The sequence below is a fragment of the Camelus ferus genome, chromosome 7, assembly GCF_009834535.1.
Source record: "Camelus ferus isolate YT-003-E chromosome 7, BCGSAC_Cfer_1.0, whole genome shotgun sequence".
Classification (NCBI taxonomy): domain Eukaryota; kingdom Metazoa; phylum Chordata; class Mammalia; order Artiodactyla; family Camelidae; genus Camelus; species Camelus ferus.
The window spans coordinates 23,930,276-23,945,215 of NC_045702.1; the positions used below are offsets into that span (position 1 = coordinate 23,930,276).

At 35.4% G+C, this 14,940-nt stretch overlaps 1 protein-coding gene and 1 non-coding gene across 4 annotated transcripts in view; both read left to right on the plus strand.

The window, feature by feature from the left end:
• The first annotated feature begins 11,428 nt into the window (after positions 1 to 11,428).
• On the plus strand, positions 11,429 to 11,592 carry LOC116665160. The gene has a single exon (XR_004321719.1). It is a non-coding gene; the product is annotated as a U1 spliceosomal RNA (small nuclear RNA).
• A 3,079-nt stretch (positions 11,593 to 14,671) lies between these two features.
• Positions 14,672 to 14,940, plus strand: part of POT1 (protection of telomeres 1) — a 77,147-nt gene continuing 76,878 nt past the window's right edge. For 2 of the 3 annotated variants that reach the window (XM_032483578.1, XM_006189153.3), the window contains exon 1: positions 14,680 to 14,783. The gene's annotated coding sequence lies outside the window, so the exon portion shown is untranslated. Of the gene's footprint in view, positions 14,784 to 14,940 lie in introns of all 3 variants that reach the window. The other variant, XM_032483579.1, reaches the window with a different exon arrangement.

Below are 14,940 nucleotides of genomic sequence, written 5' to 3' on the forward strand. Positions count from 1 at the left end.
AACATTTAAATTGGTGGACTTCGAGTAAAGCAGATTACTCTCTCTAAGGTAAATTGGCCTCACCCAATCCATTGAAGCCTTAATAGAATAAAGACTGAGTTCCCCCCACAGGAAGGAATTCTACCAGAAGACTGCCTTTGGATTCAAACTGCAACTTTTCCCTAGGTCACCAGCCTGTAAGCCTACCTTGCAGATTTGGGAATTTGCCAATCTCCACAATTATATGAGTAAATTCCTTAAAACCCCTCCCTCTCTCTTTACAAACAAACACACACACACACACACACACACACACCCCTTATTGGTTCTGTTTCTCTGGAGAACCCTGACTAATAAGCACCATTGTCAAAAATTAATTGGCTTTAATTATAAGAGTTTAATTCTGGACTTCCCATTCTATTCCTTCTATTCCATTTATCTATATGTCTATCCTTATAACCCAAGTACCAGTTTTAAATCTTACGCTTCTATTACAGGATTCACACATACAAGATTCAGATATATAAGTAGTTTAGGATTAGGCTTCAGAATTACACTCGGCACAGACTTGGTTTTGAGCTCATGAGGTATTTCTGTTTTCTACCTAGAGAACTAAACAGACACATGATAACTTGATTCATATTAGGGCACTGGAAGCATTTTTCAATCTCTTTATCACCAAAGGTGGAAAATCTGAAGACCGCAGATTTGTGCAGGTGACTCAGTTCCAACTTAATATTTTAGTTATTTCAAAAGTCTCACCTTTTGTCTCTGCATGGGCATTAAAACTCAAGTCCTTGGGCATTGGAGCCCATCTCCGAATTTGATAATCACCTCTTAGTTGTACAGCATCAAAGTGTGTTCTTAATTGTTCTTCCTCCTTATTTTTAATACTGTAAGATTTTCATTTCTTTATTGTTAACATATATAGAGACATATGTTTATATACTTATGTCTATATTATGTCCACTTTGAGTTATAATTTATCTATCTTTTTATAGCATTTGGTGGAGGGTAGAGATAATATTTTGCCCATAATCTTTGCTAGAAGCAGAATTCAAATATATTGATTGTTTTTGTTTGACAACTTCAAAAGTCTTCATAAAAAATTCAAATACAGTGGAAAAAAGTTCAAATATGGAATATATCCTTCAGTGGAAACAAAAACATGAGTACTCTAAATTCTTTATATGAATACTCTATAGATTCTTTACATATTGAATATACAAAGCTATTATCAGGATTAAATGAGATATTCTGAGCAATGATATTAGTAATTAGAATAAGTTAGGAGCCACTCAATAAATGAAATTATGATGTTAATTTTGTTATTATTTTTCAGTTATACATTGGATTATGCATGTTATATATATACTTAATATTTCTTTCTCTATAGGAAAAAAATGCATTCTGAGTTCAAAATAACTAACTTACAAGTGGATTTTGAAATAAAAAAAGGAATTGGTGTCTGTCATTCTATACTATATATAAGGCTCTATTTACTTTATGGCAAGAACATTCAGGCAAATATAAAGGCAGGTTATGTCATAGTGAATCTTGCGGTTTCTAAATGTTCTCCCTTTCATTGTGATGAAGTGTTCACGGTGATGCATGATTTGAATAAATGACTTTTAAGATCTCAAAAGAACTGTTTCAGAGAAACTTTTAACTATTTTACTGTAAAAATAATTAGCTATGGGAAACTTCCCAACTTCAGTTATTAATGCATAGAAATGATGCAACAAACCATAGTAATCTTGAGAAAATTTACCTTTAATTCTTGAGATAAACCATTCAGCTTTTATTTCTAATGAGAACAGTAAGATAAACACTTGTTTCCAATATTTTTATTTTAAAGCTCTGATTTATTCACACTGATGATAATGATATTTTCAGAAGTTTATCTATTAAGTATATTTTTAAACTAAAATTTTAAACAGTTAAATTTTTTCTTGTCAAAATGTTTTTCTTTCTGGAAAGCTCCTCCTGTGCTGTGTGCTGTCAAATACATTTTGAGAAGCAATAAATCAAGATTTTAACACCCAAATTATTCGTTCCAAATAATTATTTCAAAAAAAAATTACTACAAATCAGAGGTTTTTTTACAAAACGGAGTGATTTCACATAGTCCCAAAATACCCTCTAGCCATACTGCTTTGACTACCTTCATCTTACTGGTTAGAGAGCTCCCAAGCTGAGTATCTGTATTAAATATCTCTGGGGTTTATGTAGGAAAGAAGGCAACCAAAAATCAAGGTATACAATGTGCTTAGTTTGTATGAATTTATAGATATGGCCTACTCTATCAATTAGAACGATTGCTAAGCTATACATTTGTCAAATAATAATAGTGCCACAAAATAAATATAAGGGCTTTTCATTAAAGATATATGAGTCAATAACCTCTCAAGTAGTTATTGATAAATAAAAAATGTCATTCTCCCAGAGTGACAGGAAGAAATACCTCACTATTTATCTCAGAACTTTTCTAATAAAGTGAAAGGAAAAGGTATCGCTGCCTGCATTCCTTCCATTTTAGTGAAAATTTAAAATTCCTGGCCCATTTTAAATTTTTAAATTACATGACTTTTAAGAGATGTTTTGAAAATGATGACTTAATTTCCTAGACATAAATAGTTGAAATTTAGTCCTAAAAATTCTTAAGTATTTCTGTATCAATTAGCAGAACTGCAAGAATAATGTCAAGTACAAATATAATGTATAATTTTTTACTTGTTATATTTAAATTTTCTATAGAGATTCTCATTGGTGTTATAGTTTACCTACCAGTTTTTCTGTTCTATATGTGTTCACAGATAAAGATTTTGAAATCAGTATGAGGTAATGGTTGAAGAATTAGGGTAAACATGGTTCTGTTTTCATTTTCAAGTAGCTTAATTTTTCAGATGATTTACTTGAAATTTTATATAAGCTCTGTGTATAAACAACAGATTGTGAGGGTGTACCCTTTTCAATGTAGATTTTGCTGTGTTTTCACAATCTGAGATTCTAGTTACTGGGGAATAAAACAGCTAGTCTCTCTGGTTGCAGAGATAGCCTTCATGCTATAAATCAATGCACCATCTTCTTGTAAACTGCTACAAAGCCAGACAGCCTGGAACAATTTAACACCAAGAGAGGTGTGAATTTCCTCTATTTATCTTAATAAAGTGTTAACCTCAAAATATTTAAGTGCTTGCAGTTTTCTTCCAAAATGCTCAGATCCAGTTATGGAAACTTAATTAAATCACTTTTCATTTTTCAGTGACTTTCTTAGGTTCTGCTATTTAACTACTACTATTAAAAAAAAAAAGTACTTCTCTAGAACTGATGGCAGTAATTGGTAAAATAAATTTCTGAATGTAAACACAAGAAAGCTTTTTACCATACTGTCAAAGAGTTTATCAATAATAATAATAACACTGAATTTGTCTGTCATGTAATAAAACTGCAGTGTTGCTACAGAATTAGACATTGGCATAGAACAGGTACTGAGCTTGGTTATAAAGCACTGGGTCCGAAGTGAGAATTTTCTGGGTTGTGAAAAATAAATGGAAACTTAATTTGAAAAACTCAGGAGACCAGTAGAGGAATCTCTCACATCCTATGACAATAGATAGCCTAGCTCAACAGGAAGAAGAAAGGCCTCTCTGCTGGACAAAGACTCAGCCAGTGAGAACTATCACATATCAGCCAGTGAAAAACCAAGGACTCTTTGTTTACTGTAACCTTCCCAAATTCTTTGTCCCATCTATGAAAGAGTGCTTCTTTCCTTGCCTATGGGGGACTTGCAAGTGTTTCACCAAGATTGTTGACTTCAAATTGCAATTCTCTGCTGATTCTAAATAAACTCACTTTTGAATAAACTCACTTTTTTTTTTTTTTAAACTGGAGAAATAACTGTCAGTCTACTTGTTTTAGGTCAACAGGGTTGAGATCTTGGCTCTATTTAGTAAGATTTCTGGGTAAATTATGTAACTACTCTATACTTTAGTTTAATCATCTGTAAATTGAATGATAATGGCATTACCTCTTAGAGCTGTGATAAAGGTTAACTGAGTTGTTATTTCTATTCAGAACAGTGTCTGGCATATATAAATACTTGTTAAATGATCAACTAAGGCATTTCTATATTTTTGCCTTGAAATCGTCATGCATGGAGGGCTTGAAACGATTTTTTAAATTTACCAAACTATTTGATTCTATAGGAAAATACTTCACCAAAGTTTTTATCTACTCCATGTTAAAATATTTCGTCGGCCATCTTTGTTTTTAGCTTTTTATATTCTTTTTACGACTCTTTTCTTATATGTTTCTTTTACATTGCTACATACTTTTGAATGTGAGAAGTTCTTTCTGGTTCCACTTATTTACAGAATTTAATGTGGAAAGAGACCAGAAGATTACTTTAGGCCAACATGATGAAGATTGTGGTAAACTGCTTTGCTGCACAAATGGAATATATATATAGGTTGTTTTTTTTCTTCAACCCCCATTCCCTTGCCACTCCATGAGGACTAAGAGGATCAAGAAGGCTGCTTCAGCCCACACACTTGGCCTTGATGTCTAACACAAGAGTCAGTTTTCCACTTAATGGTTCCAGCCACTTTGGAAACCTGCTGCTCTGACAGATAGGCTCATGATCTGAAGTGGTTGCTAATCTTTCCCAACTTTCTCTCTTAATGTAATAATTTTCAACATTTTGTCTCCAATGTGCAATGCATTTGGTATCCTTTACTAATGTTTCAAAGTTTGGGTTTATTGGTGCTAATATCATCTAAAATAAAATTTCTGTTTCTACTTCTCATTTTTTTTGTTAGAAGTTGGCAGAGATTTTGTTTCTTCTCCAGATTAAAAGTGAATGTCTTTGTTGTGCATTTTTTAAGAGTAAATGTTTTACTATCTTTTTAATTTTATCTATAATTATTCATTGATTAATGGTCTCTTATCATGCTAGAACCAATGTGAGCAATTTATATTTCCCTAGAATTATTCATTTCATTTAGCCTTTGAATTTTATTGGTGTAAATTTTGCAAAGCATTATTTTATACTCATTTAATATTCTATGTCTATAATAGGTCACATTATTTCTGATGTTTTTATAACATCTTGACTAACTCTAAATATGTTAATTGTATGCCTTTTAAAGGATTCTGTTTGGTCTCTAAAATATTCAGATTAATTTCTTGAAAAAGTAGGCTTGGTGACACGTTAATAAAGCATATTTTCCTCAAAATTGTGGTGATGTTTTTGCTAGTTCCTCATAATTTTGTTTGATAACTTCTGTTTGCCTGGCTGTGGATGTGTGTTCTAACATCAGAGCTGGCCTCAGGAGACCGTGGGAGTAAAGTGCTGGTAGACTCTGCCTGAAATTTCTGTCTGATTATGTCTGGTTTCAATGATGCAGGCACTCATCCTCGCCACTCTGCTCTGTGGGCAAATGCAGCTGATGCCCAGGGAAGGAGAGGACTCCGTGCAGCCATTCCACACACAGTCCCCCGAATAATCCTTTCTCTGCAGGCCTCCCCAACTGCTTTAATGTGTTGCTCTGGACTTGAATCATCCTTTGCTTCCATTTCACATCCGCCCCGCATTCCTCCTCCTAATGTCTTTTGAGCTGTGGTTTACATGAGTCTCTTTTCTCTGTTCTCTGTATTTAACAAATTCTTCAAATTACATGACTAATTGATAAAGATACTCTAGTTTTCCATCACCACTTTATATTTGTTATGTTGTGAAATGTATGTGGCCATTTAAAGGTGACTTGGCTTGGAGAGGGTTCTTATGTTTACTTAGCCATCTTCCTCCAGTGTCCTTGCTCAGCATTTCCTATGATTACTGACTTGAAGCCTGATTTTTCTCTCTGACTTTTCTAAAAAGGTAATGTAGTATTTATGTGGATTTATTTCTTCTAGAAATTTGGTTTTGGTTTTTTGTTTTTTTTTTTTAGTAGTTTAGTAGTACTTTTGGTGAAGGAATTTGTCACTTGCAGAATGTTTCTTCCATATGTGTTTAAGACATGAGGCAGCTTACAAAGACCATAATGGTAGTAGAATGGTCTAATTATACCTAACACATTAAAATACATTAATTTGTAGTGTGAAGATTTGAAGAATATCATTAGATAGTTGCTTATCTGGTGGCCCTAATTAAAAGAAGCCCTTTAAAACTTGTAATTTGGGGCATTTTCGATATTTAATAGTGTCCATATTTTTCAGCTCCACGGGAGTCATCACCACAGAATGCAGCTATTACGGCACAGGCACAGAGTAGATGAATCTATGCAAAAAATGTGGATATTTGCACTCTCACTTCACTGGCTGTTGTTTTTATATTTGCTTTCATTAAAAAATGGGGGATATGTCAAAGATAGCTCCAAAGGTCTTATATTAAAAGTTGGAGGTACCTGAATATAATTGAACTATGCAATTATAATTAGAATATGCTTAAACCATCAATCTACAAATATGGCTCTAATTGTAGTGTGTATTTTATTATTGGATTCTGGGAAAAAATGGAAAATTTCAAAGTTTATATAGGTCTGTAGAAGTTGCCCCATATAAAATTTCCAGAAAGTTTTATAATTTTAGTGTTTTATCTTTATATTAATATTTTATATGATTTTTTCCCCACAGGCCTCCAGAATTTACAGTAGTATGAAATTATTGGGGTAATAGATAGTTGTATTTACCAAAGGGCCTCTAAGACTTAAACTGGAATTAGATTATCAATTTATTATAGATCCCAGTCTGTCCTGAAAAGTGTCTTTGTTATTTTTTTCTCCCAGATTGCTGATTCATCCTCAAAAACAAATAGTTTAAATGAGGTTTGCTTCACCTTGAGGCATTCACTGTGTGGACTTCCTCTTTTTGTTCAATACTCCCTAAAGGGTAAGTATTTTACCTCCTAAATCTGTGTCCTGGAAATAGTTATAAATTAGTTATAAAACAGTTAAAATTTGTCTTCAAAAAGTGAGATAAATATACCTAGAAAGGATATGCCATATATCCTCTTTGCCCTCCTAGACCTTCTCGCCATTCTTTGATGTGCTCTCTGCCAGAGGAGGCTGACGTGTGCAGACCATATCATTTCTACCCCATACTCACACGGATCTGTGAGTTGGCTTGAAGCTGGCCACATCACTACACTACACAGGTTACATCTCTGTTCAAGGCAGTCTTGTCTGTACAACTTTCTCCTTCTAAGATACAGGAACTGCTCCCTCTCCTTACTGTTGACATAGGTGGTCTACAGCCTTAGAAGACATGTTCACATAGATGGTGTCAGGTTTCACAAAGGAAAAAAATAGTGGCACTACTAAAGAAAAGGAGATGACAATAGTTCTAATAGTGAGGCTTACATAGTGTAGCCAAGCTCAGTTTTTGGCTCATGGAGACTAAAAACTTGTATTAATTATTTTGTTGCAAATGAAATAAAACCCGTATCAAAATGTCATAAGCAAAAATGGATTAGCACTTAAACTGAAAAGTCTAAAAACCGATGATCAGTTATCAACAGATCTGGAGCTCAAACATTGTCATTTGGATTGGTAATATATAGTCACCTAGTTGCTTTAAAACAAATATAAGATAGTAAAGGAATAGTGAACAAGGGGTTAAGAAAGTAGTCTCTGATAAGATAACCTTTCAGTAGAGACCTGAAGGAAGAGAGTGAGTTTTGTGGATATATGGAGAAGAGAATTTCAATGTGTTTACAGTGTTTCAGTATCAGCAAGAGGGGCAGTACTATTTAGCAGAGTGACTGAGGGGCATATTTGAATGTAAAGTTGGAAGTGGTGAGAGGCCAGATTTTTTTTTTCCTGAGTGTGATGAAAAATCATTGAAAGGTATTGCATGGGGGAGTGACATTTTCTAAATATATTTTAAAAGCATCACTCTGGGTCCTATGTGGAGAATTGGATGTAAGAGGATATAAGAATGGTAGTTAGGAAACCATTTTAGAAGGCTGTTGCTTTGAAACTGTGCAAGATAATTGGCTTGATGAAGGTGGTAGCAAGTGCCTAGATCCAGGATAGGATATTATCTGAAGACAGAGACAACAGGACTTGCTTACAGATTGGTTGTGGGGTGTTAGAAGAAGAATTAAGGGCATCTTCAAGGTGGCTTAGCCTGAGTAATTAATTGCATGGTGTTGGTGCCATTCATTGAGTAGGGGAATATCAAAGAGGAGCAATTTGGGGCTTACAAAATCCTGAGATCTCTCTTGGGCCTGTTATGGTTTGAAAGTTGAAGATACCTTCTAGACATCTGCATGAAGATTCCTAGCATGCGAATGAAAATACAGGTCTGGAATTCATGGGAAATATAAATTTTGGAAATATACATCTTAGAGGCTATTTTTTAAAAAATCTATCGAGTAGCACATTTTGCTAAGTGAAGATTATTAGTGATGTTAGAAGTCCTGTACCTATGAGTTCCCTTGTACTTGCCTGAAACAAGGCTGCTTTTGACCGCCAGTCATATAAAACTGGAAATGAGCTCACAGAACTAGAAATTCAGAGGCATGTGAATTTCAGAGTCAGTTGATTCAAGGGCGTAAGGCCACCATCAAATTTGCAGGATTTTTTTTTAATCTAACATTCTGCCCAGTTATCACAGACTGGCTCATTTTAAATCTGGTTCCTTTTTGGTCATGGAATGGCATCTAGGAGTAATCGGCCTACACGTCTTCTCATTTTGTATCAGGAGAATGGGAGTCTAATTTGTCATATTATCTCTACAGAGAGGAAAAAATCTCTCCCAGAAGTCCCCAGCAAATAGCTTTTCATCTTTCCTTGACTTGCATTGGATCACATGCTCATTCCTGAATCTGTAATTGTGGCAAAGAGTTTAGGATTTTTCTGATGGAGTAATAAGTGATTTGATATAAAGGATAATGGGCAGAAATTGTAAGAATCGAAGAATGTTTAATGTAAGGAAAAATTAAGGAGATTGATCGAGATTAGTATTATTAGTATTTGGAAGTTTAATATGAATAGAATTAGCAGATTACTTGCAGTACATAAAAATTTTTTTCATAGCCAGATATAAATGATAAGGCAAGAAGAATAAATTTCCTTTTCATCATTTTCTTCCATTCTAATAGACTTGCGAGACGCTGTTAAGCAAACATGCCTCTAGATTTGGACTCATTTATACCATCTTATTATGAAAATAAGTAGGAATGGCAAAGTATTTGTTTTTCTCCGTCTGTTCTAATCCTTTGGCTGTGCCAGACTTTGACACTGTATTCTGGGTTGAATATACCCTAATTAAACTGAAAATTTTCACATATGATTATATGGTAATCATTTCTATTCTGATCTAATCATAGGACAGATATCTTGCACTAATTTTTTGCTATTGAGAACTAGATAAAAGTAGGGCCAACACAAATGATATTTTATCCTCTAATTAATACAGTAGCTATAACCTATCATTGTAGGGAGAAAAGATAAACTGTCATTTAGCCACAGAAACTGTCACTGTTGTACACAAGAGAAAAATGGATAAAATACCCTCAATTTTCATCAAGAAGACTCTGTGATGTTGAATTTTCCATTTCCTGAAAAAAAGTATGAACATAATGAATAAATGCAGATTCTATTTAAACTAATAGAAGAAAGATCTGACAAAGGTACAAAATGTCTTTTTGTGTTAAAAATTCATTTTGAATCTAAAACAAATTAGTTCTCAATTATTCTAAATAACCATGGTAATTTAAAAAACATGCAATCTCCCACCAATTTTCCATTATTTAAAACTATTCATTAGAAAGATTTTAAAAAGTGTACCTATTTTTGATCACTCAAAAAATATAGGAAAAAAAGAGAAAAATATCAGATTAACAAATTGCTACCTACCACCATGCTCTCCAACTTTCAGAACTGTACCATGGTCTTTTTAAAATGAACAAATTATCAACACAATTTTTTAGTCTAAGATTACATAAAGTTTTATATGTGAGTGTTACTTGCAGGATTTTCCAGGACATATCCTCATGGTATAAAAGGTAGGGCATTCCGAAAATAGAGACTCTCAACTCAAGACATAAACCCAAACATCTACAGTGTTAAGAAGCTGGAAGTCCCTCTTTGACTAATCTGTCCTTGTCTAATAATTTCCAGCAGGTCTTTTTCTCTTACTTTTCTTTATCCCTCTTCTGTGTGTGCTGCCTCAGTTACACTTGTACGAATCTGAACATAGACCAAGTTCCTTACTTCTTTACTGGAAGTTCAACAACTTTATTAAAATTTTTATTTTTTGAATGGGCAGGACAGCACAGGCATCAAAGAGTGACATCTCTTTAAAGGAATTATCCACACCCTCTGGCTTTTTCCCAGTTCCTCCTCAGTTTTGTCCCTTCTCTACTTTCGTAGAGAAACTTGAAGAACAAACCATTTTCTCAGGGAACATGGTTATTCCCACATATTGGTGCTTGTGGGTTTTGGTTTTTTTCTATAAGCAAGTTTGTCAGAGCATCCTTTTCTGAATTAACACTCACATTGCAGGGTTTTTTGTTTTTTGTTTTTTTCATCTCAATATATATCTTTGGTGTAACTTAAATAAAGGTCATCTCTGTTGAAACAGCCTGTCTCAACCCTGTGCCTCTTAAGATGAGCTATTCAAGTGCCATATGGCATGGTCCAACACAGGAAAAAGCTGCAGTCTACTTTGTGATTAAATCATGGCCCTTTTTGCTTAGTCCAGTCTTGCTTCACACATTTGGATCCCTGTTATGCTGACTTGGCTTTTAGATTATTATTTTCTGTTTCTAGCCATTCACTTTTACCTTAGTGTGTGGTTTGTCCCTTAGTATTTCTCTCAGACATAGATTTTCACTGAATTTGATTTGGAGAAAACTGGAAGTTATACATGCAAATTTTTAAAAATTTATCCAAAAATACAAAAGTTGTGAGGGGAGCTCTTCAATAGACACTGGTATTTTTCTCAATTCATGGTACCCATTATTATGTCTAAAAATGTCTTTATTATCTTCCTAATATGCAATGAATGATTACATACCTTATCATTATATACTTTAAACATAAATTTGCTATAAAGTTATATTTGAAATATCTTGTTTCAATTATATAACAATATAGAAATGTGATGCTTTAGAAATGGGATTTTATACAATCATCTAGATGTTCAGTAGGATTGGACAGAAATGCTGTGAGAACACAAGGAAATGAACTCTGAACAATGTAGCCTAAATATTACTGTTCAGAAATCTCAGGAATAAGTAAAACATGATATTGTCAAGTTGTAGGGCTACAACATGATAACAAGTGTTTGCAGGAAGATGGTAGATTGCAATAGGAAGGGGTTGATGACCCCAAAAGTAATACAAAGGAAATAAATATGAAATATTGGGTGACTAGAAAATTCAATTCAAAATTTCAACATTAAAAAGTAAATAGTAAAGAGCAACTTAAAAATGCTATTGATACGTATTTGGCAGGGGAGATACCATGATCACGAAGGTAGTTTTCCCAGGTCAAGGCTCATCCATTGCACTCTGGATGTGCTGACCCCTGTGATTTCCCCAAATGTAGGAAACTCGACTGCATAATTTGTGGTAGTGGGGGACTGCATTTGCACTTTCTCCTAAAGAAAAAAAATTAATTAATTAAAAAAATTAAAATGCTATTGAGAGGGAAGAATTATCAGAAATTTGTAAACTAATTTCTTTCATTTTGGTCAATTACTTAGAATAACAGCACTGATGTTTCTACTTTTCTTAATTAAAAAAAAAAACCCATTCCACTTTTAGTGCTCATTACTTATTAGTGAGATCTTGTTTTAACTTTTCTTAAAAATTGGACATTTTTACAGTGTAGATTTTATACCAAAACTTTCTTCTTTGCACCTTTAAAGATTGTTACTTGTAATAGCTATTACATTGTTTTCTTGTGTAGCTTTTTATGCTGCTTCAATAGCTGTAAAAAACAGTAACGGATTGTTTTGGCATATGTGAGTTCATTGCCTTATCTATTTGATTCAATCTCTTTTTTTTCTCTTTTATTATGTTAAATTATACTGTATTTCACGTTCAATTTTCTTCATTCATAGTACAAACTAATTGCTGATGCAAGGGAAAGAAGTATAGGATCCAAGGCCAGATGCATACCTAGCTCAGCCACTAATTGGGAGACTGAGGAGGAAATAGGATTGGAAGTTACTTGGATGTGTAGGAATTATCTAGGTCCTAGAGTAATTGAGAACAATCACACACGCACACACAAAAGTGATATAGACTTCTCTTAGATATCTGCACCACAGTAGAATGTGGACATTTATAAGCTAAATGGTGGCGGGGGGAGGGGGACAACTAAAATTTTAAAGGTTCAGTTGTTAGAGGATAAGAGAAAAACTAAGAACACAGGGTAGTGTTACTGAACTCAAGTTTAGCTGCTAATCACTCAAGAATCCAATACTAAGAGACAAGTGTTGGGTAAAAGGAAAGATAGCTTTATTAAGGAAGCTGACAATCTTTATGTCCCAACAAACCAACTCTGAACTCTTCAGGTTTTGCTCAGAGATTATATGGGGAAAAGAGGCAAAGAGCTGTGTCCTGAGGGGTAGTTTTCAAGCTATACGTGATCGGCACATGGATATTCTTCTGATTGGTTGATGGCGAGGTAATCAGGAGTCAACATCATCAACCTTCTGGTTCCAACAGGTCTGGGGTCTATGTGCTTGTGGGCAGCATACAATTAACTTCTTTCATCTAGTGGGCATTTCAGTATATGCAAAACGGCTCAAAGTATATGGCTTAGAATATTATCTATAGCCCTTGAGGAGGAACTAAGGGTCTTTGACTTTATTTAATGGCTGAACTATTATTATTTTGTTTTATTTTACTATTTTCCTTTGTTTCTGCATTTCTCATTTCTCTGATTAAATTTATTATTTGGCTAAAGTTTTTCTACAGACAAGAGGACATGGGGTGGGGGTGGGGTTTGTTCTGTCCCAGGAAGGCCTTAAAGGATCCTGCTCAGTTACAGTAGCAAAATGAAAATGCTTTTTCAAAAGATGAGTAAGGAAGACTAAAATGTGTCCTTTTGGCTTAACAACAAAGAAGTCTTCAGTGATCTTGGAAAGGCAGCTTCAGTGTAATGGGATGGAGTTGGGAGTGAAATGGAATGATGGAAGCCAAAGGTGAGGAAAGAGAAAACTTTTTCCTAAACATTTATTCTTTCAACAAATATTTAGCCCCTATAATATCCCAAACACTGCACACGCTTTATGCATATGATAGTAAACAATTCTCCCTACCCTTTGTAAGCGTAGGGTGTGAAACAATGTGTTTAAATGCCAATGGCAAATGTAAAAAATTAATAAACAGAAACCTCAGTTAAACAGAATTGGGAGATCAGAAGGGAGAGCTCTCACACCTTGCTGACCACAACAGGAAGAAGAAAGACTCCTTTCCTACAAACAGACTCAGACAATGAAAAGCCACAGACACTTTGTTTACTAAAGCCCTCCCAGCTTCCTTTTCCCCTCTGTAATGGTTTTCTTTCTCCCTTGCTGGATGGAGACTTGCATGTCTCCTCATAGTTGCAGACCTTGAGTTGCAATGTTCTGCTGATCCCCAGTAAACCCATCTTTGCTGGAGAAATACCTGACAGTTTATTTGTTTCAGGTCAACACAAAGAAAAAGAAAGAAAAGTTAAAAGCAGGTAGAGAGAAGAGAAGTAATTGAGGACAGAGGTGAATTTAACATGGCCAGGATCCAGAGCCAAGATGGAGAGCTTCACTTAGGCAAGAAGAACAGTATTTCTGAGTTGGGAGAGACCAGGGTAGGAACAAGTAGAGGATCTAAGCCTTACATAGAATAGTTTTCCTCAAGTGGACAGCTGCGAGGCTGTTATCACCGCTGGTTTATGTATGGTATACGAATACAGTAGTGGGAAAGGAAGGGAAAATGGACTGACACCAAGCGCTTCCTGCCTAAAACTATAGTTTCTTTAACTATAGTTAGCCATTTCTTCCTGCAAATATTTATGTGCAGCAGATGAATCAGTTCAAAATAGCTTTGGAGATATGTAATTCTTTATTACACTACAGTTTTGCACTGAGGTGGTTTCACTTTAACGGTTAGAGGCATAAATCAAAAATTAGCAGAGGATTCATATTTAACATGTCCATCAATTACAGCATAAAATCATAGCCATATAAACCAGTGAAGAGGTTAATCAAATCTGTCTGAAAGTAGCATTACTCATTGGTGGAATTATTTCATTGTTAACACTATATTTGAGCGCTTGCACTTAACGGGGAGAGAACTGGCGGGTAAAATAAGAGCCCTGCCGGTAGGAGCGTCCAAACTACTAAACGTAACCTCAAATCCCGCCCTGGTTTTGGAAAGGCTTCTCATTGGTTACAGGATTTAGGTATCGCTCAGCGCACCGCTCCCGCCTCCCCAGCCTGAGCCTCCCGCCAGGCTGCCGAAATTGACGGGGGCGGGGCTAAGAGGAGCGGCGGGAACTCCGTGGGTGGTGAGGTTTTGCTGCCCCACGCTCCCCCTGGCGCCACACCCTCTAAGTATTCCGTCAAATTCGGGGGCATTTTAGCCCTAGAAAGCAACGCGCAATTCTCCGGGGATGCGGGGGGGAGGGGCATAGCCTAGCGAGCCTGTGCGCATGCGTGGGGCGGGGGTGGGTTCGCTGGCGTGCTGGCGTGCTGGCGTGCGTGTGACGTCACGGGCGCGCCGGTCTCAACTCTTCCTAGTTTCTCTTTAGACGGCGGTTGAGTCAATTTCCAAGTAGGTTTGGAAGTCTTTCCGTAGGTACAAGGTGAGTGGGGGCCTGAATCAGTGTTATGAGGAGACTGATTTAGTTTAGATCAAAATTTGGAGGAGTTATTGCAGAGAAACCCTTCATATTTGTCTTTCTCGTGAGTCTGCTGTGTTGAGCATCTTTTTTGGCGTTTTATGAGCAGCTGAGTTGAATT